The sequence below is a fragment of the Kogia breviceps genome, chromosome 18, assembly GCF_026419965.1.
Source record: "Kogia breviceps isolate mKogBre1 chromosome 18, mKogBre1 haplotype 1, whole genome shotgun sequence".
Lineage (NCBI taxonomy): Eukaryota > Metazoa > Chordata > Mammalia > Artiodactyla > Physeteridae > Kogia > Kogia breviceps.
In genome coordinates this window covers 47,043,375-47,068,028 of record NC_081327.1, presented here as the reverse complement: position 1 = coordinate 47,068,028, position 24,654 = coordinate 47,043,375, and the positions used below count along the sequence as shown (strand labels likewise).

Below are 24,654 nucleotides of genomic sequence, written 5' to 3'. Positions count from 1 at the left end.
CTAGCATCTATGTTCATCACTGATAGTGGCCTGTAGTTTTCTTTTTTTGTGACATCTTTGTCTGGTTTGGGTATCAGGGTGTTGATGCCCTCGTAGAATGAGTTTGGGAGTGCTCCTTCCTCTGCTATATTTTGGAAGAGTTTAAGAAGGATAGGTGTTAGCTCTTCTCTAAATGTTTGATTCGCCTGTGAAGCCATCTGGTCCTGGGCTTTTGTTTGTTGGAAGATTTTTAATCACAGTCTCAATTTCAGTGCTTGTGATTGGTCTGTTTATATTTTCTATTTCTGCCTGGTTCAGTCTCAAAAGGTTGTGCTTTTCTAAGGATTTGTCCATTTCTTCCAGGTTGTCCATTTTATTGGCATCTAGTAGCTTGTAGCAATATCTCAGGATCCTTTGTATTTCTGCAGTGTCAGTTGTTATAGCTCCTTTTTCATTTCTAGTTTTATTGATTTCAGCCTTCTCCCTTTTTTCTTGATGATTCTGGCTAATGGTTTATCAGTTGTGTTTATCTTCTCAAAGAACCAGTTTTTAGTTCTATTGATCTTTGCTATTGTTCCCTTCATTTCTTCTAATTTATTTCTGATCTGATCTTTATGATTTCTTTCCTTCTAACTTTTGGGATTTTTTTGTTCTTCTTTCTCTAATTGCTTTAGGTGTAAGATTAGGTTGTTTACTTGTGATGTTTCTTGTTTTTTGAGGTAGGATTTTATTTCTGTAAACGTCCTTCTTAGAAGTGCTTTTGCTGCATCCCACAGGTTTTGCGTTGTTGTGTTTTTATTTTCATTTGTTTCTAGGTATTTTTTGACTTCCTCTTTGATTTCTTCAGTGATCTCTTGGTTATTGTGTAGTGTATTGTTTAGCCTCCATGTGTTTTAATTCTTTACAGATTTTTTCCTGTAATTCATATGAAGTCTCATAGCATTGTGGTCAGAAAAGGTAACTGATATGATTTCAATTTTTTAAATTTACCATGGCTTGATTTGTGATGCAAGATATGATCTATTCTGGAGAATGTTCCACAAGCACTTGAGAAGAAACTGTATTCTGTTGATTTTGGATGGAATGTCCTATAAATATCAATTAAGTCCATCTTGTTTAATGAATCATTTAAAGCTTGTGTCCTTATTTATATTCATTTTGGGTTATCTGTCCATTGGTGAAAGTGGGGTGTTAAAGTCCCCTACTATGATTGTGTTACTGTTGATTTCCCCTTTTATGGCTGTTAGCATTTGCCTTATGTATTGAGGTGCTCCTATGTGGGATGCATAAATATTTACAATTGTTATATCTTCTTCTTGGATTGGTGCCTTGATCATTATGTAGTGTCCTTCTTTGTCTCTTGTCATATTCTTTATTTTAAAGTCTATTTTGTCTGATATGAGAATTGCTAATCCAGCTTTCTGTTCATTTCCATTTGCATGGAATATCTTTTTCCATCCCCTCATTTTCAGTCTGTATGTGTCCCTAGGTCTGAAGTGGGTCTCTTGTAGACAGCATATGTACAGGTCTTGTTTTTGTATCCATTCAGCCAGTCTATGTCTTTTGGTTGGAGCATTTAATCCGTTTCCATTTAAGGTAATTATCAATATGTATGCACCTATTACCATTTTCTTAATTGTTTTGGGTTTGTCTTTGTAGGTCTTTTCCTTCTTTTGTGTTTCTTGCCTAGAGAAGTTCCTTTAGCATTTGTTGTAAAGCTGGTTTGGTGGTGCTGAATTCTCTTAGCTTTTGCTAGTCTGTAAAGGTTTTAATTTCTCCATTGAATCTGAATGAGATCCTTGCTGGGTAGAGTGATCTTGGTTGTAGGTTATTCCCTTTCATCACTTTAAATATGTCATGCCACTCCCTTCTGGCTTGCAGAGTTTCTACTGAAAGATCAGCTGTTAACCTTATGGGGATTCCCTTGTGTGTTATTTGTTGTTTTTCCCTTACTGGTTTTAATATTTTTTGTTTGTATTTAATTTTTTATAGTTTGATTAATAAGTGTCTTGGTGTGTTTCTCCTTGGATTTATCCTGTATGGGACTCTCTGTGCTTCCTGGACTTGACTATTTCCTTTCCCATATTACGGAATTTTTCAAGTATAATCTCCTCAAATATTTTCTCAGTCCCTTTCTGCTTCTCTTCTTCTTCTGGGACCCCTATAATTCGAATGTTGGTGTGTTTAATGTTGTCCCAGAGGTCTCTGAGACTGTCCTCAATTCTTTTCACTCTTTTTTCTTTATTTTGTTCTGCAGGAGTTATTTCCACTATTTTATCTTCAAGGTCATTTGTCTGTTCTTCTCCCTCAGTTATTCTGCTGTTGATTCCTTCTAGAGAATTTTTACTTTCATTTATTGTGTTGTTTATCATTGTTTGTTTGTTCTTTAGTTCTTCTAGGTCCTTGCTAAACGCTCCTTGTATTTTCTCCATTCTATTTCCAAGATTTTGGATCATCTTTACTGTCAATACTCTGAATTGTTTTTCAGGTAGAATGCTTATTTCCTCTTCATTTGTTTGGTCTGGTGGTTTTTTACCTTGCTCGTTTATCTGCTGTTTATTTTTCTGTCTTCTCATTGTGCTTAGCTTACTGTGTTTGTGGTCTCCTTTTTGCAGGCTGCAGGTTCGTAATTTCTGTTGTTTTTGGTGTCTGCCCCCTATGGGTAAGGTTGGTTCAGTGGGTAGTGTAGGCTTCCTGGTGGAGGGGACTGGTGCCTGTGTTCTGGTGGAAGAGGCTGGATCTTTTCTTTCTGGTGCACAGGACCGCATCTGGCACCGTGTTTTGGGGTGTGTGTGAACTTATTATGATTTTAGGCAGCCTCTCTGCTAACAGGTGGGTATGTGTTCGTATCTTGCTAGTTGTTTGGTATAGGGTTCCAGCACTGTAGCTTGCTGGTCATTGAGTGGAGCTGGGTCTTCGCGTTGAGATGGAGATCTCTGGTAGAGCTTTCTCTGTTTAATATTACATGGGGCTGGAAGGTCTCTGGTGGACTAATATTCTGAACTCGGCTCTCCCACCTCAGAGGCTCAGGCCTGACACCCGGCCGGAGCACCAAGACCCTGTCAGCCACACGGCCAGGTTCAAAGGGATATTCTTGCCTTTGGGAAGTCTGAGGTCTTCTGCCAGCATTCAGTAGGTGTTCTGTAGGAGTTGTTCCACATGTAGATGTATTTTTGTTGTATTTGTGGGCAGGAAGGTGATCTCCACATCTTACTGCTCCACCATCTTAAAGGTCCCCCCTATTTCTTGACTTTTTATTCTATGGCAGAATTCTATTTTTCTCTCCATGAACCATAGCAAACTATTTGAATTTTAGCTAATATATAGTAATATCTGATACAGATTACCTCCCTCATATATTTTTTTTAATTTTATTTATTTATTTATTTATGGCTGTGTTGGGTCTTCGTTTCTGTGCAAGGGCTTTTTCTCTAGTTGTGGCAAGCGGGGGCCACTCTTCATCGCTGTGCGCGGGGCCTCTCACTATCGCGGCCTCTCTTGTTGCAGAGCACGGGCTCCAGACGCGCAGGCTCAGTAATTGTGGCTCACGGGCCCAGTTGCTCCGTGGCATGTGGGATCTTCCCAGACCAGGGCTCGAACCCATGTCCCCTGCATTGGCAGGCGGATTCTCAACCACTGCGCCACCAGGGAAGCCCCTCCCTCATATTTTTAAAATTATTTTCATTGCTAGTCTTACAATTTCCCTTTTCTGTATAAAGTTTAGTGCCCATTAATCTAAGTCCGTGTAAAAACATTGCTGTTATTTTTCGTTTTGGTGAGTAGTGAGATGAAATTTGGAAAGTAACTTGGATGGTACTAACATCTTTATAACACTGAATTACCCTAAGAATAGGTGATGTTTTCCTGTTTGTTTGAGTCTACTATTTGTCCTTGAGAAATATTTCAACCTTTTCCTCAACCAGTCCTCTATCTGGTTCTATTAATGTTTTTATATTACTTACATACCCTCATACCTTACTGAATTTTTTTCATAATTGATTCTTTTGTTTTTATAAATTTATTTTATTTATGTTTGGCTGCATTGGGTCTTCATTGCTGCACATGGGCTTTCTCTAGTTGCAGTGAGCAGGGCTCTTCATTGTGGTGCATGGCCTTTTCATTGCAGTGGCTTCTCTTGTGGCAGAGCATGGGCTCTAGGGGTGTGGACTTCAGTAGTTGTAGCAGGTGGGCTCAGTAGTTGTGGCTCGCAGGCTCTCAAGCGCATGCTCGGTAGTTGTGGCGCACGGGCTTAGTTGCTTGGCAGCATGTGGGATCTTCCTGGACCAGGGCTCGAACACATGTCCCCTGCACTGGCAGGCAGATTCTTAACCACTGTGCCACCAGGGAAGCCCCATTAATTGATTCTTTAGATTCCTTAGAGTTTTCCAGATATACGTACAGGTCAGTAGCAAAAAAAAAAAAAAGATAGTTTTACTGCTTCTTTATCTGTTTTATCTATTTTTATGCCTCTAAGTCATTTCTCATGATCAATTAATTTGACTAATATTTGCATTAAAGTGCTGATTAGTGCAGAGATTGTAGGCACAATTGCCTTGTTCTTTTTGGAAATATCATTATTGTTCCTTATTAAATAAGATGATACTGACTTTAGAAGATATGCATGTGTATGTGCATGTGTATATACACACATAATGCACATTGTGAATATACACATATAACACATGTGTGTGTATATACACATAATACATAATGTGTCTACACAGATATATATGACATTAGTGTACATGTGTATGTGTGTTAGTCAAACTGTGGAAAGTTTTCTTAGAGTTTTAAACACTATTTCTGTTCCACTGTTTTATTCCTCAGTAATTGAAATAACATGAATGTTATTCCTTCCTTTCCTGTCTTCCTTTTCTTCTACTTTCCATTTTACCCTTTTTAATCCTTTTTTAAAATCTCATTTTTATTCTTTTGAGTTTTGTTTGTTGTTCATTTCTATTAGTAATTTCTGAATTTATGAATAAAGGTGGTTCTTCATATTGTTAAATGCTTTTATGAATATATTTAATTCCATGTTAACTATTATTATACAGTTTACTTCTAATTTATGATTATTGTTTCAGGGAGAATTTCCATCAACTGGTATACGTTGACTTCCTATTTTTCTTGCTATCTTCACTGTATTGAAGTGTTTTTACAAAATTTCTAGTTTAATAGTGCTCTGTCATTGTTGCAACATAGAGTTACTTAGTGGATGTTCATCTTTGTTTTGGTGGTGTTAATGACAACAAATTAACAACTTTACATTAAAAAGTTATTTTTCAAATACATATTAATAATGCTTAGTTTTACTTCATTTCAATTCACTCTAAAGATGAAATAATTTTTCTGAATTAGCAATGCTATTAAATTAAAATTTTAATAATTGTAAATTAATACAAACTAAGTAATTAATAGTAAAAGCATCTTTTCTCTTGTTTGTATTTTTTAAATTGATGTAATGAGAAATAAATCTTTGTTCATTTAATGTTTAAATTAATATCCATTTAAAATTTTACAGATAAGTGCATAAAGCCTGGGAAGAAACTCAAACTGGAATATGGGATAAAATATAATTTTTTTTTTTTTTTTTTTTTGCGGTACACGGGCATCTCACTGTTGTGGCCTCTCCCGTTGTGGAGCGCAGGCTCCGGACATGCAGGCTCAGTGGCCATGGCTCACAGGCCCAGCCGCTCCGCGGCGTGTGGGATCTTCCCAGACCAGGGCACAAACCCATGTCCCCTGCATCGGCAGGCAGACTCTCAACCACTGCGCCACCAGGGAAGCCCTAAAATATAATTTTCTTAGATAATGTCAAGATTCTGTAACAAAAAAGAGGTGTTTTCCCATTTATTTTGATATATCTTAACAGTAAACCAATGCTAAACTCAGTAGGGTAATTGAGATGCTCTTTACAAAGATGTGGGAAAATGTTAAGGACAACCAACAGGGCATGGTACTCTGAGGCCAGCCACATAAGAAAGCTATGGTACTCTGAGGCCAGCCACATGAAAAACCTATGCCACCTCTTCTGTAGGGGCAAAGGACTGGGTGGTTGTCTGAAACTTGAGGAAATTGCTAAATAGAAAGTGACAGTTGGCAGGAGCTCTGGCCATCGATAGAAGGGAACAATCAAACCAGGTGAGTTGGCAAGGATGGAGCCAGGGTAATAAGTACACTCCTCCCCTCTGTCTCACAATGCACTCAATCTGCAGAAAGATTCTGAGTGTTCATTGCAGCCTGGTATTTAATTGATATATTTTTTATTACTGGATAATTTATCTTTTAGTAATTATCAGTATTTCAATTTCCCTTAAAATATCCATCCATGTCATTTTCCTACTTTATTTTATTTTTTTTACTGTTTTTTTCTCAAGATTTGTATGATATATGCATACTTTAAATATCTCTATATTAACTATTATTCTATAATAAATGTTGTAAAGGTTTTCCTTAGTTTATCATTTGATCTTTAATTATTTGCAGTGCCTTTGATGTAAAGAAGATATGTTTTGTAGGGCTAAGTATATTAGGGCTTATTGTATTATTTCTTCTGGGAATTTTTTAAAAATTATAAATACCTTTCTTATCTATTTATTAGCCTCATATATTTGTAGTTTTTTGTGATATCTACGGTTTAAGTAAAAGTGTTAAGTATAGATGTTTAAAAGAGCTCAGAATATTTTTTCTTGTGATTTTAGATAAGAATTCTAAGGAGTGTGTGTGTGCATGTGTGTTTGTGTGTGCTTATTTATATAGATAATTAGCCCAATGATTTTTTAAAAAATAATCTATTCCTTTTCATTTTATTATATGCATCACATCAGAGTCTCTTGAAAGATAATGTAGATTGTTAAACTGATCTATTTATGCCAGCATCACACTGTTTTAATTATTATAGATGAATCATTTTGGGCTTCTGATAAGGCAAGTCACTTTGAAGCCTGTTTCTGCTCAGTGATGCTCATCTTTTACACTGAATCCTTCATTCAGTTCCATCAATCGTTTCCCACACAGAAAATGTAAATCCAATAGAGTTTCTGTGTTGAGAAACCTGGGGCGTACAGTAAGAAAATGGAACAATTTGCAGAACACTTTATGCAAACTCAAAAATGTACCTCATCCAATTTGGCAATATAAATCTCTCCACAAATTGCCTTTATGTAAATTGGCTGATCCAATAGGGTGATCCAATCACCTTTAAATTGTCATTCATAAAGGCAAGTATAAAGCGGCTTTCTATCTATCAAAAAATGTGTGTGAATAATTGTTTAGTTTGATTTCCGTATGTTTCTAATCAATGTAATATAGTTTTGAATTGAGAGTTAAAGGCAACTCAAATGAGGAAGAAAATTATTACCCAGCTTCAGATCTGATTCACATTAAAGCAAAAGTTATTTCCACACTTTTTAAAATAAGTGCTGAAACATCCAGAAGCTGTGCCTGCTTCCATGATGAACATGTTTTCTTGTTGCACCTTGGGGAACTGGGCTCGCGAATGCACAATGTTCATCAGCTCTCTCATTCTCTGGGCCACCTGCTAATTTGCTGTAAGCAACAGCAGTGATGATGATATTTTTGTGTCTCTACCCACTAAATTACTTTCATGCCCCAAATGTCCTAATTTGTTCCTCAAAGGGTCCATAGTTGATTTTCAGAAGGAAATGAAAATGTCGGTTGTGTTGTCCGCCTAAGTTCCCCACAGGTAGATGAGTCTTATGACACACCGGCCACCACCTCTGCTCGGAAGTGATGCCGTGCTCAGCATCACTTGATGGGGCTCCTACATTAAGACTTACAAAACCCCCTATCCGTCCCCGGGCCTGTGAGAGAGCCTCTCCTCCACGGCCTCCGTCCCGCCGCCATGTACCTGGGTGAAGCGCTACTGCTGTCCCGTGTCAGGCCCACAGCCCCAGGTTCGGCGGCGGCCGACTCGGCCGCGCTGCTGGGCCGGGCCCGCGGGCAGCCCGCCGCAGCCGCCCCGCAGCCGGGGCTCGCGTCGCCTGGCCGGCGACACTACAGTGAGGCGGCGGCCGACGGCCAGGACGACCCCAACTTCCTCAAGATGGTGGAGGGCCTTCTTCGACCGCGGCGCCAGCAGCTTGGAGGACAAGCTGGTGGAGGACCTCAAGACCCGGGAGAGCGAAGCAAAGATCTGTGAAGGGAGCATCCTGGAGGCGGACTGTGGCATGCTGATCCCTGCTGCCAGCGAGAAGCAGCTGACCGTGTCCGGTGCACCCAGAGTCAAAGTTAAGAAGCCAAGATCATTGCTGAAGGTGCCAACGGACCGACAACTCCAGAAGCTGCTGAGATTTTCCTAGAGAGCAACATCATGCTTATTCCAGATCTCTGCTTGAACGCTGCAGGGGTGACAGTATCTTACTTTGAGCGGCTGAAGAATCTAAATCATGTCAGCTATGGCCATTAGACCTTCAAATATGAAAGGGATTCTAACTACCACTTGCTCATTTCTGTTCAAGAGAGTTTGGAAAGGAAATTTGGAAAGCACGGTGGAACTGTTCCCATCGTACCCACAGCACAGTTCCAAGACAGGATATTGCGTGCCTCTGAGAAAGACATCGTGCACTCTGGCTTATCTTACACCATGGAGCGCTCGCCAGGCAAATCATGCGCACAGCCATGAGGTGTAACCTGGGATTGGACCTGAGAACAGCTGCTTATGTCAGCGCCACCGAGAAAGTCTTCAAGGTGTACAATGAAGCTGGTGTGACCTTCACGTAAACAGGACCAGATTGCGGCTGACTTCTTCACTACCCTCTTCACCTCTTCATCTGCAGACCTATCACAAGTTTACATGTAACCACAGAAATCTCTCTCTCATGACTTAATAGATAATGGACACCATTCTCAACAAGTCAATCCAAATCAGACCCTTAAGAAAAAAAGTTAGGGGATCATATATAAGCTAATAAGTGATAGTAGAAATTAGCTACGTCAGAGAGCCATTTGGGCATTTTGCCTTTAAATAAAGTCTTTACCCTCTGCCTGTACTGCCTTGCTCCACGGCTGTTTCCCAGCACAGTCAGCTGTAGCCCTGGGAAAGCACCTTTTGTCCAAGAGCAGTCAGTCACTTCCCACTTCAGCTCTGGACAGATCTATCAGGTGCTTGGACACATTTAAGAGGCAGGTATATGGCATTTTCAGGAGGTAGCATGGTCTTCAAGTGAGTTATTGGTATTTCAAATCAGCAAAATAACTCAATTTTACAAGTTACAAACAAAAAAAAACTTTCTCTTCATGCATTTTATTCTTTTAGAATAAAATAAGTACATGCTGCTGTATTAAAATTGCCTTTAATACTTAACAAGCGTAACCTTGACTCAAGCAGTCAATGCCTGCAAACATAATAAAAGAAAAAAGCTAGTATTTTTATAACATAAAACAGTATCATTTATAACTTGTCAATTGCATATTGTCATCCAGCAAAAATAAAAAGTCCGGTAGAGAATTAAGTTATCTTCATACCTGCAAATGATGGAGACTATTTTTGTTAAGACTGCTGGAATTTACTAACCACAGTTATGACATAGAGTCCAAAGAGTGCAGTAACCTCCTTAACATGTTAATTAATTGTCCTCTTTTGAAGATCTCTTGTGTTGACTAACTGAACAATAATTCAGGTAGAGTGCCCCAGAAGAAAACCACTTGGGCTCCCTCTTTGGAGTTTGGCTGGCGATTCTAATCATTGCCAATGGCCTCGACTCACCCTGAATTTATGTCCTCATTTAGAGGCCTCCTCTTCCATACATGGCTTCATTCCCAGTGGGCTGGAAACAACCTAGGGTTGTGTTTTGTTTGGAAGTTGTTTGCCAGGGCCTTTTGAACAGTAGTGTCCCAATGAAGTACTGGATATTATTTATGTAAGAATGAGCTTTTCTTTTGTTAACCATAATATCCTTGCAGAAATTTCTAACTACTTGGTAACTGCATGACTTAACTGGGTGACAAAAGCAGTTATTAAAAAGACTACCAGGAGATCTACAACATGGCAGAAGAGTAAGACGTGGAGATCACCTACCTCCCCACAAACACATCAGAAATACATCTACATGTGGAACACCTCCTACAGAACACCCAATGAACGCTGACAGAAGACCTCAGACTTCCCAAAAGGCAAAATAAATTCCCCAAATACCTGGGTATGGCAAAAGAAAAAACAGAGACAAAAGAATAGGGACAGGACCTGCACCAGTGGGAGGGAGCTGTGAAGGAGGAAAGGTTTCCACACACTAGGAAGCTGCTTCGTGGGCAGAAACTGCAGGTGGCAGGGGGTGGGGGGAGCTTCAGGGCCGCGGGGGAGAGCGCAGCAAGAGGGATGCGGAGGACAAAGGGAAGACATGCCCGCACAGAGGATCAGTACCAAACTGCGCTCACCAGCCCAAGAGGCTTGTCTGCTCACCTGCCGGGGCGGGCGGGGTCTGGGAGCTGAGGCTCGGGCTTCGGAGGTCAGATCCCAGGAAGAGGAGTGGGGTTGGCTACGTGAACACAGCCTGAAGGGGTCTAATGCACCACAGCTAGACGGGAGGGAGTCTGGGAAAAAGTCTGGACCTGCCTAAGAGGCAAGGTTTCCGGGTCCGTGAGGAGAGGGGATTCAGAGCACCACCTAAATGAGCTCCAGAGACCGGCGCAAGCCGTGGATATCAGCGCGGACCCCAGAGATGGGCATGAGATGCTAAGGCTGCTGCTGCAGCCACCAAGAAGCCTGTGTGCAAGCACAGGTCACTGTCCACACCTCCCCTCCCGGGAGCCTGTGCAGCCCGCCACTGCCAGGGTCGCATGACCCAGGGACAACTTCCCCGGGAGATCACACGGCGCGCCTCAGGCTGGTGCAACGTCACAATGGCCTCTGCCGCCACAGTCTCACCCTGCATTCCGTACCCCTCCCTCCCCCCAGCCCAAGTGGGCAAGAGCCCACTAATTAGCTGCTCCTTTAACCCTGTCCTGAACGCAGAACAGATGCCCTCAAAGACCTACACACAGAGGCAGGACTGAATTCAAAGCTGAACCCCAGGAGCTGTCCAAACAAAGAAGAGAAAGGGAGAGCACTCCCAGCAGCCTCAGGAGCAGCAGATTAAATCTCCACAATCAACTTGATGTTTGTACCCTGCATCTGTGGAATACCTTAAATAGACAATGAATCATCCCAAAATTGAGGCAGTGGATTTTGGGAGCAATGATATATAATTTTTCTTCCTTTTTCTCTTTTTGTGAGTGTGTATGTGTATGCTTCTGTGTGTGATTTTGTCTGTAGAGCTTTGCTTTTACCATTTGGCCTAGGGTTCTGCCTGCCAGATTTTTTTTTGTTTCTTTTTTTTAGTATAGTTCTTAGCGCTTCTTATCATTGGTGCATTTGGTTTTTGGTTTGCTTGCTCTCTTCCTTCTTTCTTTTTTTATTGCTTTTTAATTTTTTTACTTTTAATAATTATTTTTTATGTTAATAACTTTATTTTATTTTTTGTTTTTTTCTCCCTTTTCTTCTGAGCCATGTGGCTGCCAGGGTTTTGGTGCTCAGACCAGGTGTCAGGCCTGTGCTTCTGAGGTGGGAGAGCCGAGTTCAGGACATTGGTCCCAGAGACTTCCCAGCTCCACGTAATATGAAACAGGGAAAGATCTCTTAGAGATCTCCATCTCAACACTAAGACCCAGATCCACTCAATGACCAACAAGCTACGGTGCTGGACACCCTATGCCAAACAAATAACAAGACAGGAACACACACACACCCATTAGCAGAGAGGCTGCCTAAAATCAAAATAACGTCACAGACACCCCAAAACACACCACTGGACGTTGTCCTGCCCACCAGAAGACAAGATCCAGCCTCATCCACCAGAACACAGGCACTAGACCCCACCAGGAAGCCTACACAACCCACTGAACCAACTTTAGCCACTGGGAGCAGACACCAAAAACAACTGGAAATATGAACCTGCAGGCTGCGAAAAGGAGACCCCAAACACAGTAAGTTAAGCAAAATGAGAACACAGAGAAACACACAGCAGATGAAGGAGCAAGGTAAAAACGTACCAGACCAAACACATGAAGAAGAAATAGGCAGTCTACCTGAAAAAGAATTCAGAGTAATGATAGTAAAGATGATCCAAAATCTTGGAAATAGAATGGAGAAAATACAAGAAATGTATAACAAGGACCTAGAAGAACTAAAGAGCAAACAAATAATGATGAACAACAAAATAAATGAAATTAAAAATTCTCTAGAAGGAATCAATACCAGAATAACTGAGGGAGAAGAACGGACAAATGACCTCGAAGATAAAATAGTGGAAATAAGTACTGCAGAGCAGAATGAAGAAAAAAGAATGAAAAAAATTGAACACACTCTCAAAGACCTCCGGGACAATATTAAAGGCACCAACATTTGAATTATAGGGGTCCTTGAAGAAACAGAGAAAAAGAAAGGAACTGAGAAGATATTTGAGGAGATTATAGTTGAAAACTTCCCGAATATGAGAAAGGAAATAGTTAATCAAATCGAGGAAGCACAGAGAGTCCCATACAGGATAAATCCAAGGAGAGACATGCCAAGACACATATTAATCAAACTTTCAAAAATTAAATACAAACAAAAAATATTAAAACCAGCAAGGGAAAAACACAAATAACATACAAGGGAATCCCCATAGGGTTAACAGCTGATCTTTCAGCAGAAACTCTGAAAGCCAGAAGGGAGTGTCATGACATACTTAAAGTGATGAAAGGGAAAAACCTACAACCAAGATTCCTCTACCCAGCGAGGATCTAATTCACACTGAACAGAGAAATTAAAACCTTTACAGACAAGCAAAAGCTAAGAGAATTCAGCACCACCAAACCAGCTTTACAACACATGCTAAAGGAATTTCTCTATGCAGGAAGCACAAGAGAAGGAAAAGACCTACAAAGACAACCCCAAAACACTTAAGAAAATGGTAATAGGAACATACATATCGATAATTACCTTAAATGTAAATGGATTAAATGCTCCAACCAAAAGACAGACACTGGCTGAATGGATACAAAAACAAGACACGTATATACGCTGTCTACAAGAGACCCACTTCAGACCTAAGAACACAAACAGACTGAAAGTGAGGAGAAGGAAAAATATATTCCATGCAAATGTAAATTAAAAGGAAGTTGGAGTAGCAATTCTCATATCAGACAAAATAGACTTTAAAATAAAGACTATTACAAGAGACAAAGAAGGACACTACATAATGATCAAGGAATCAATCCAAGAAGAAGATATAACAATTGTAAATATTTATGCACCCAACATAGGAGCACCTCAATACATAAGGCAAAGGCTAACAGCCATAAAAGGGGAAATCAACAGTAACACAATCATAGGAGGGGACTGTAACACCCCACTTTCACCAATGGACAGATCATCCAAAATGAAAATAAATAAGGAAACACAAGCTTTAAATGATACATTAAACCAGATGGACTTAATTGATATTTATAGGGCATTCCATCCAAAAACAACAGAATACACTTTCTTCTCAAGTGCTCATGGAACATTCTCCTGGATAGACCATATCGTGGGTCAGAAGTCAAGCCTTAGTAAATTTAAGAAAATTGAAATTGTATCAAAAACCTTTTTTGACCACAATGTTATCATTAAAGGAAAAATTCTGTAAAATACAAACACATGGAGGCTAAACAATACACTACTTAATAACCAAGAGATCATTGAGGAAATCAAAAAATACCTAGAAACAAATGACAATGAAAATACAATGACCCAAAACCTATGGGATGCAGCAAAAGCAGTTGTAAGTGCGAAGTTTATGGCAATACAATCCTACCTCAAGAAACAAAAAACATCTCAAATAAACAACCTAATCTTACACCTAAGGCAATTCGAGAAAGAAGAAAAAAACCCCAAAAGTTAGCAGAAGGAAAGAAATCATAAAGATCAAATCAGAAATATTTTTAAAAGAAATGAAGGAAACGATAGCAAAGATAAATAAAACTAAAAGCTGGTTCTTTGAGAAGATAAACACAACTGAAAAACCATTAGCCAGACTCATCAAGAATAAAAGGGAGAAGACTCAAATCAATAGAATTAGAAATGAAAAAGGAGAAATAACAACTGACACTGCAGAAATACAAAGGAAACTAAGAGATTACTACAAGCAACTATATGCCAATAAAATGGACAACCTGGAAGAAATGGACAAATTCTTAGAAAAGCACAAACTTCCGAGACTGAACCAAGCAGAAATAGAAAATATGAACAGACCAATCACAAGCACTGAAATTCAGAATGTGGTTAAAAATCCTCCAACAAACAAAACCCCAGGATCAGATGGCTTCACAGGCGAATTCTATCAAACATTTAGAGAAGAGCTAACACCTGTCCTTCTCAAACTCTTCCAAAATGTAGAGGGAGGAACACTCCCAAACTAATTCTATGAGGCCACCATCACCCTGATACCAAAACCAGACAAAGATGTCACAAAGAAAGAAAACTACAGGCCAATATCCCTGATGAACATAGTTGCAAAAATCCTCAACAAAATACTAGTAAACTGAATCCAACTGCACATTAAAAGGATCATACAACATGATCAAGTGGGGTTTATCCCAGGAATGCAAGGCTTCTTCAATATACGCAAATCAATCAATGTGATACACCATATTAAGAAACTGAAGGATAAACACCATATGATCATCTCAACAGATGCAGAAAAAGCTTTCGACAAAATTCAACAGGCATTTATGACAAAAACCCTGAAGAAAGTAGGCATAGAGGGAACATAACTCAACATAATAAAGGCCATATATGACAAACCCACAGCCAACATCATTCTCAATGGTGAAAAATGGAAACCACTTCCACTAAGATCAGGAACAAGACAAGGTTTCCCACTCTCACCATTATTATTCAATATAGTTTTGGAAGTTTTAGCCACAGCAATCAGAGAAGAAAAAGAAATAAAAGGAATCCAAATCAGAACAGAAGAAGTAAAGCTGTCACTGTTTGCAGATGACATGACACTACACAAAAAGAATCCTAAATATGCTAACAGAAAATGACTACAGCTAATCATTGAATTTGGTAAAGTAGCAGGATACAAAATTAATGCACAGAAATCTCTTGGATTCCTATGCACTAATGATGAAAAATCTGAAAGAGAAACTAAGGAAACACTCCCATTTACCATGGCAACAAAAAGAATAAAATACCTTGGAATAAACCTACCTAAGGAGACAAAAGACCTGTATGCAGAAAACTATAAGACACTGATGAAAGACATTAAAGATGATACAAACAGATGGAGAGATATACCATGTTCTTGGATTGGCAGAATCAACACTGTGAAAATGACATACTACTGAAAGCAATCTACAGATTCAATGCAATCCCTATCAAACTACCAATGGCATTTTTCACAGAACTAGAACAAAAAAATTTCACAATTTGTATGGAAACACAAAAGACCCCGAATAGCCAAAGCAGTCTTGAAGAAAATAAACAGAGCTGGAGGAATCAGGCTTCCAGACTTCAGACTATACTACAAAGCAACAGTAATCAAGAGAGTGTGGTACTGGCACAAAAACAGAAATAGAGATCAATGGAACAGGACAGAAAGCCCAGAGATAAACCCATGCACATATGGTCACCTTATTTTTGATAAAGGAGGCAAGAATATACAATGGAGAAAAGACACCCTCTTCAGTAAGTGGTGCTGGGAAACCTGGACAGCTACATGTAAAAGAATGAAATTAGAACACTCCCTAATTCCATGCACGAAAATAAACTCAAAATGGATTGTAAACCTAAATGTAAGGCCAGACACTATAAAACTCTTAGAGTAAAACATAGGAAGAACACTGTATCACATAAATCACAGCAAGATCCTTTTTGACCCATCTCCTAGAGAAATGGAAATAAAAACAAAATAAACAAATGGGACCTAATGAAACTTAAAAGCTTTTACACAGGAAAGGGAACCATAAACAAGACGAAAAGACAACCCTCAGAATGGGAGAAAATATTTGCCAGTGAAGCAACTGACAAAGGATTAATCTCCAAAATATACAAGCAGCTCATGCAGCTCAATAACAAAAAAACCAACAACCCAATCCAAAAATGGGCAGAAGACATTTCTAAATAGACATTTCTCCAAAGAAGAGATACAGATTGCCAACAAACACATGAAAGAATGCTCAACATCACAAATCATTAGAGAAATGCAAATCAAAACTACAATGAGGTATCACCTCACACTGGTCAGAATGGCCATCATCAAAAAATCTACAAACAATAAATCCTGGAGAGGGTGTGGAGAAAAGGGAACCCTCTTGCACTGTTGGTGGGAATATAAATTGATATAGCCACTATGGAGAACAGTATGGCGTTTCCTTATAAAACTAAAAATAGAACTACCATATGACACAGCCATCCCACTACTGGGCATATACCCTGAGAAAACCATAATTCAAAAAAATTCATGTGTCACAATGTTCATTGCAGCTCTTATTTACAATAGCCAGGACATGGAAGCAACTTAAGTGTCCATGAACAGATGAATGGATAAAGAAGATGTAGCACATATGTACAATGGAATATTACTGAGCCATAAAAAGAAACAAAATTGAGTTATTTGCAGTGAGGTTGATGGACCCAGAGTCTGTCATACAGAGTGAAGTAAGTCAGAAAGAGAAAAACAAATACCATATGCTAACACATATATACATGGAATCCAAAAAAAAAAAGGTTATGAAAAACCTAGGGGCAGGACAGGAATAACGACGCAGACGTAGGGAATGGACTTGAGGACACGGGGACAGGGAAGGGTAAGGTGGGAGGAAGTGAGAGAGTGGCATTGACATATATACACTACCAAATATAAAATAGAGAGCTAGTGGGAAGCAGCCGCATAGCACAGGGAGATCAGCTCGGTGCTTTGTGACCACCTAGAGGGGTGGGATGGGGGGGTGGGAGGGAGAGTCAAGAGATATGGGGATATATGTACACATATAGCTGATTCACATTGTTATTATGCAGAAACTAACCCACCATTGTAAAGCAAGTATAAGCCAATAAAGATGTTTAAAAAATAAAATAAAACACATGTTTTGGGTTAAAAAAAAAAAAAAAAGACTACCTTTTCCAAAAAAACAGACTTACCATACCCAATTTAATTTGATTAGCTATCCTTCTGACAACTTGTTAGCCGTCTCTTTCCTTACCGCCCCCCACATGAGAGACCTTTTACAAAGTATCTTATAAATAAATAAATTTGACAATCTATAGCATATGATTTGTCATTCTTATGATACTGACAAAAGCAACTGGATTTGAAATGAAGTTCTGGGCATGAGGAGCGGGAGGAAGGAATGAAAAAGAATGTTTAAGAATGCAGACAAACACGTGCAGACAGCACAGATCAGCCTGTCGTGCCCGCCACCTGGGCACTGGTTCATATGCTGATTTAGCCAGTGAGGAAAATCTCCTTTAAACCGAGTGGGAAATTATAGTTACCAAATTAATAATTTCTTCTTCAGCATATATATGTTTCATTGCTCTGTTTCCATCATTGCACGGGTCACTTCTGACCTAAGAGCTCTTCACAATTCTTGATCTCATTAGTGTAAAAAAATATGCCCCCTAATCACTGCCTGGCAGAAAGATCCACTGCATGAACCAAGAAGAGTATCTCCAGGAGCCCCTGAGCCGCTATGCTAGGAACTGGCTCTGCAGACGGCTAATGCTTTGTTGGGAGATCTTTCAACATGAAAACCATTTGATTCATCAGCTTAGAAGAAGTGGGGCATATGCACACTCTAGAAGGGTGAAACGCTAAGGCCTCTGAAGAGGCCAGTGGCCACGCCAGGTTCACATCACGTAAAGACATAGCTTCTTCACAAGCTCTGACGGCCTCCACAGCCCATGCTGATCCTGCAGGTTTAAAGCCGGGACGTTCTGTGTTACGTGTAACACACTGAGGACTCTGCCTTACCTGCATTCCCTGCTTCTCCTATACTACTTATTCAAGTATTTTGGGATCCATGATGAGTCTGTGTTCAATGGCTGATTACCCAAATGTTTATGAGCATCTATTACAGAGAACAACTGATGACAGGTGGCAGAATTTAAAGAAGAAACAACATAGTCATTGCCTGGCCTCTGAGCTAAATATCCTGCAAGGGAGACAGGTACATTAAATAAGAAATTATGGTAACAGTTCATAAGAACTGTGATAAGAATTTGAAGGGACTGTAACATGTACCAAGATCACCTCATCTAATCAAGGAGGACCAGATAATATATTTGATAAATTCTAGCTGGGCATCATTAAGTGAATAAGATGACATTTAGGCTGGTGCCTGAAAGAAGATTTGGACCTGGTTCAGTGGGAAAGTGACAATGTAGGAGTAGCAGTGGAGATCAAAACAGGCGGACGGATGAGTAAGGGAGAGAGCAAGGTGTCTGAGGAACTGAAAGCAGGCCAGGACAGCTGTCATGGCGGATGGGCCTGGGGGAGTGATCAAAGCTGGTGCTGGAGCGGGAGGCCATGAGAGGTCTTCCAAGCCAAGTTAAAAAAAAGGAAATGTGTCTTTATGGATCCTGATGATTACAGCACTCATAAGGTGCCTACTAAATAAGAGTAGACTTGCTTTTGTGTTACTAAAAACAGCAAATTTATAAATTTCTGAGCACTAAATGAAGGTGTCATGTGAAAATGCATGGCACACAGAAGGTACTCAATAAATGCTTAATGACTCTGCAACTGAATGACTTTGCCAAATAGAAATTATAACTCCATCCATTTGTAATGGTTTTGTAATGCACATATGTGCAAATTTCCTTTTTTATCATCTTAGCAAATAATATTTTATCTTTAAAAATAATTCTTTAATGTTTGGCAGAAGTTTAATTTCAAAAAACTTAAAGGCACTGAAATAGATGATTGCATATCTCCATCGCAGTGAGATATAATTATAAGCACCTTGAACGGGAGCACTATAAATAAAAAGAACTCATCAGATTGCTTTTACAACCTGAGCAACGCAGAGTACTTAAACCAAGAAATTAAATTCTGTAAAATTAAAAATGCAATTCTATACATCAGATTTAGCAATGATTTTCAAGGAACTGATAGATCTCACAGTTCTGAAACAGCTGGTTTGGTTAAATTGTAGTAGATGACTAGTGTGTTTGCTATTTCAAACACTGTCTTCCATAAGCAAATTCACAATTTAAATTTTCAAGTCAACTTGATTTGAATAATCCATATAGTTTAAAAATGTGTGTGTGTGTGTGTTTGTGTTTCTGGTAAAGGCTTTACAAGAGTGGTGTTAATTAAAGCCATCTTATAGTATGATTTGTATTGTGAAATAGTCTTCATAGTTACAGAAATACAGGCTATTGCTGATGACAAATTATTCATGCTATTCTACTTAAAAATGTTATGGTTAAACCATTATAGACTATGAAACACATATAGAGTATTTTTCTATGTGTACATGTAGAACATGAACAGAAATATGGAGGGAGTTATGAATTGACTACAATTATCTATGAGAAAATCATAACATTCTTCATAGTATTCCAGGTATTCTGTGAAATATTTTCTTACAGATTTCGTATCATACATCAATAATCAACCCATATTACTTTCTATATATGAATGAACGCTTCTGTGATTTTACTCTCTTCTCCATGTCTCAGTGTATCTTGAAGAACACACGTTATTTTTTTCAGTATTTTTAAAAAGAGCTAAAAACTGCTGAAAATGATAGTTTTTGAAAATGCATATACATATGCACACACACAGTTTATTTCTAAGAATAAAATGAGAAGGATTATCTTCCCTCCTCCACTTCCCTTCCAATTAAAAGAGACAGACCTCTGTCACATGGAAGGCTGGGAGCTAAGAAAGGAAGAGGCTCTTTGTCTACAGCGATACTCTGTTGGAACTTGCTCCTTCCCCTGGTACCTTCCAAAGAGTAAAGACTAGAGGAGCTAGAAAGTAAAATCTTCTTATTGCTTCTCGCCCTTATATCTTACGCTATCCTTCTGGGTGCCATTAACACCTGTCCGCACTTCTATAAATGATCCCTTAACAAATTCTCCTCAATCACCCCATTTGTGTTCCCTCTGCTCCTGGTGAGAACCTTGGCAGATTCAGTAACTGATACAAGAAATGTCCCAGGAAAGCAACTTTCAAATGAGATTCTGAAATGTGGTGCTCGTATTTTTGAGGGATACTCAAAAAGCCACTTTGCTGTGGGACATTGGTACAATGTTAGGCCACAGGATGAGATAGCATCACGATGATTCAGATTTTTCCTGGTGATGCCATGGAATGAGATGCAAGTGGAAGGCAAGATGTGCGAGATCATGTAGCTGCTATCATGGAATTAGTAATAATCATGAAAATGGGGTTACCTGGCTGCTTCTGAGAGCTGATATATATGGATTAAAAATATAAAATGAAAACCTATTTAGAAACCAAGCAGAAAATCAGAAAGTCTTGATGGCAGCTTTGAAGGAACACCTCATCTCCTATTGTCTTGGGTTGGACATGACTGAACACCAAGCACAGCCGAGGATATGATTTTAAGTGTTGAAGAGTGACATCCATCTCCCATCATCCCTGACTTATAGAATCACTTATCCATTACCATTTCATCCCATACAACATTGCCTCAGACCAGGGGAACAACTGTTACAACAAAGGAAGTTCAACAATCGGCTCACTCCCATGTAAATCACCGGGCTTATCGCATGATCCAGTCTCCGAAGCCAGTTGAGGGAGAATGCTTTGCAAGTTCAAGTGCATCACAACACAATATGCTATTTCCTGACACAGACTGTGCAGGGATCTATGAGTCCAAAACCAAAAGATGGCGGTAGGAGTGTCTCTGTTATGCTAAGAAATGCACTTAATGAATTCTTCGTTTCTTTGTCTGGCAACACTGTGATTGAAGGAGTTTGAAAGTCCTAGTGTCCAAGGGAACAATGTTTCCACCAAAGAATGTAGTCAAGGACTGATAGAGTTAAATGATGCGGCAAGTCTCTGGCCATTTTGAGGTCCTCAGGTGCTGACAATCAGGGTGAGAAGGGAGCTCAGCAGACTGATTTTATTTCTGAGGGGGAATCGAGCTGATGCTACACAATGGTGGGGAGAGGTATGTACAAATAAAACCATATGTAAAACCTAAGGGATTCAGTGGGGTGCCTCTTAGTATACAGTTGTCCAATAGTCAGTGAAAAACTGAGATAAATCCTGAAAAACAGGAACACCAAATATTAAGGGGTTTTTTAGAAATGAAGGTTTCACTCACAACTTCAAGAAAAGAATACCATTACTGGTGATGGACAGTAAGTGAAACACAAGATAGTAGGAGAATAAAGGTCTAATTATTGACTTTGGCTTTGTGAAGAGCTACATAAATGGGGACTGTACCAATAAATTCCGTTCTCTTTTGTTGCTGTTAATTGCTCCCCACCTTTTCCCCTGCTACCTTAAATAACAGTGGTATAGCAAGCATTTTAGATTTACAGATAGGAATATGTTCTAACTGGTATTTCCTCAAGATATTACATTATGTAATCAGGCCTGTGAATTTGTGTCGAGTGTACAAATTTTCCACCCATATAAAAATTGAGTGGATGTAAAGACAAAAGCAATGGGTTATGCTACATATCTTCTGTTAATCTCTCCAATAGTGGGCACTAACTGGATATCAGAGATAGAAGGAAAGGAAGTTGGTGGCTTTATTCTATTGCTTCCTCCCTGCTGGATCATCTTCAGTTGGCTCTCTACCAAAGGCCGAACTCTCTTCTACACAGCTACTATCCCTGGGTTTCTCAAGTGCAGGGGAGGTAAAAAGTCCCTCACTCTTACTAGGTCTGAGGCACTGAATTATTCTTTGTTAACTTCCCTAAACCCTGCCCACCCCTTTGTAAATATTCCTTTCATTAACTTTCCTTGTGAAAAATATCTGAGTACAGAATTCTAGATTTTTATTATTCTTTCTTACTCTTTTCTACCTTTGTCAACAGGAAAAAACTTTAAATGGCTTCCTATATCAAGTCTTCCCAGTGCATTCAATGTGATTTTTATAGAAACAACTCTAATTTTGTATGAAACCATTTTCAACTGGCACAATCTCTAACTAAAATACACAGAATATTATGATGTCCAAATTGCCTAAGTGGGTTTGGGAACAAAAACCATTGACCAAGATAAGCTTGCAACTTTTCTGGTAGGAGAAAAAGTAGCAAATGCAGTCTACCAGTCACAATAGTTCAACATCCCATGACAATCAATGGACATAGTTCACTGAGAATGGCATCTGTGAAGCCAGCACATTGGTTAAGCAGAGAGAATCACTTAAGAGAAATACTATAAGTGCATCCATAGAAGAGGATGAGAGCACCTGGGAAAAAAGTGTAGAGTATGATCGAAAGTGTCTAGGACGGAATCACAAAGAACACCGGCATATAAGAGATGTGTCAAGAGGAGGAGCTGAGAAAGGAGACTAAGGAGAGAACGTCTAAAATACTGGAGACTTACAAGGAATTTCTTGTTAAATAACAGGGCATCTTCTGTCCTAATGCAGTTGAATTCACAAATTCTATGGTATTTTGGAATGAGCACAGAATCGTAAATTTTTTAAAAGATTTTTTTGATGTGGACCATTTTTTTTTAATGCCAGCTATTTATTATGGTCAATGTTATCAAGGAAATCTTTCTCACATCTTCCATATGACACTCATATTTCCTACTCAAGGAGAAGGCTTATCTAATTCCATGGGCTCACGCTGATATTCAAACACATCTTTCTTTGAAGTCTTAAATATTTTATCTGAATCAAACAAGTTAGTGCTTGTATACACAATAATTTGTATTATCTTTTAATTGTTTCATGTTTGGAGGCCTTGCTCCTTCTAGCAAGGTGAACTATGGTTTAGGGGTCATATTTTATATTTATTGTGGATTTACCACTGCATTGTACAATATATATAGTCAATATTATTACTATTTCTATTGATTATATTTACCACATAAATACACATTGCTTATATTTACTATTATTTATATATCTATTGCTACTTCAACAAATTATTGCAAACTGGCTTAAAGTAACACAAATATATTATGTACGTTTGAAGTACAACATGGATCTCACTGGGCTAAATTAAAGGTGTTAGCAGGGCTAACTCTTTTTTGAAAACCATAAGGGAGATCAGTTTCTTTGACTTTTCTAGCTTCTAGGGCCACCTGCATTCCCTGGTTCCTGGACCCCTTTTGCCATCTTCACACTTTTGACTGCAGCAGTGGGCCAAACCTTTCTGATGTCGTATCACTCTGAGTTAGTAGAACTCATGTTATTAGATTGGGTTCAGCCAATTAATCCAAAATAATCTCCTGATGTGGACCATTTTTAAAGTCTTTATTGACTTTGTTACAATATTGCTTCTGTTTTATGTTTTGGTTTTTTGGCCACAAGGCATGTGGGATCTTAGCTTCCCGACCAGGGATCCAACCCGCACCCCCTGCATTGGAAAGCGAGGTCTTAATCACTGGACCACCAGGGAGGTCCCCTAGAATTGAAAATTAAAGAGTCCTGGCTGTGATTTCTGCCTCTGACTCTGAGGTGTCACAACGACTCTTTGTCTCTAAGCCCCATTTACTTTAACTGTAAATGTAATAATTATAAATCAGAGAGTGGCCATGGGAATTATGTAAAGTGTCTTGTACAAAACTAACTCTTCACAAGTGCTCAGTAAATGTGCATTTCCTACTTTCCTCTTTGGCACAATATCTCAAGGATACATTCTAAAGTGGATGAATACTGAGAAGGAATTCCAATTCATGGTTTTACAAAATATGTGTGAATTGCTGCCTCTTCTTTGCCTTATTCTTAATCTGGGCCACTTACTAACAATTTCTCTACAACTGAGGGAAAATGTTCTGCTTTATAGCCCAGAATATATGCCTTGTGATTTCCTGATTGATTTTATTGATTTTTATTTCATACTACTCAGGTCTTATTTCTCAATTTAGGTGTTCTCACATATCATGCCATTTCAATAGTTTAGCTGAGCCCCTATAGAACTGTGCGATCAAAGTCCTGGGTGAGACCTCAATTCTCTTCATCAAGACATCTTCCGGGGGGATGGGGGCTGTCCTAGAGCCAACCTAGGTGCCCATAAAAGTATCTGCTATAGAAACAGCACTTCCTCCAAAGGCGTGATGGAAGAACCATTCTCTGGTTATAATATTGAAAGCCATGAGAATAGGTTAAACTGTGGAGTTAATGTATTAATAGAGAAAACTAATGTAATCCTTTATGTGATCTAACAGTTAACTTTATGCACAAAATATACAAAAAATGTAGAAGATACAAACTGGCAAATTTCTTCCTCTTACATATCATTATAAATCTAGGAATTTAAAACATAAATTTCAAGATGGTCTTAAACCTAAATTTCCCAAAGATAAAACCCAAAAGAATTCCACAGACTCATCTACTCATGATTTGCCCACAGTGTTTCATTGGTCCTCTTGAATCTGCAAGATTCAAACCACTGAATCAGACCAACTTTAGAGACAGCAGTGTGGCAAGATGCAGCTGTAGTTAGGATTGGAAATGCACGTTTAATCTATGTAAAAAGTTCAGGAT

The 24,654-nt window shown here is 39.0% G+C and overlaps 1 pseudogene; it reads left to right on the top strand.

Annotated features, from left to right (window-relative positions):
* The first annotated feature begins 7,843 nt into the window (after nucleotides 1-7,843).
* Nucleotides 7,844-8,721, top strand: LOC131744361 (glutamate dehydrogenase 1, mitochondrial-like; annotated as a pseudogene).
* The last annotated feature ends 15,933 nt before the right edge of the window (nucleotides 8,722-24,654 follow it).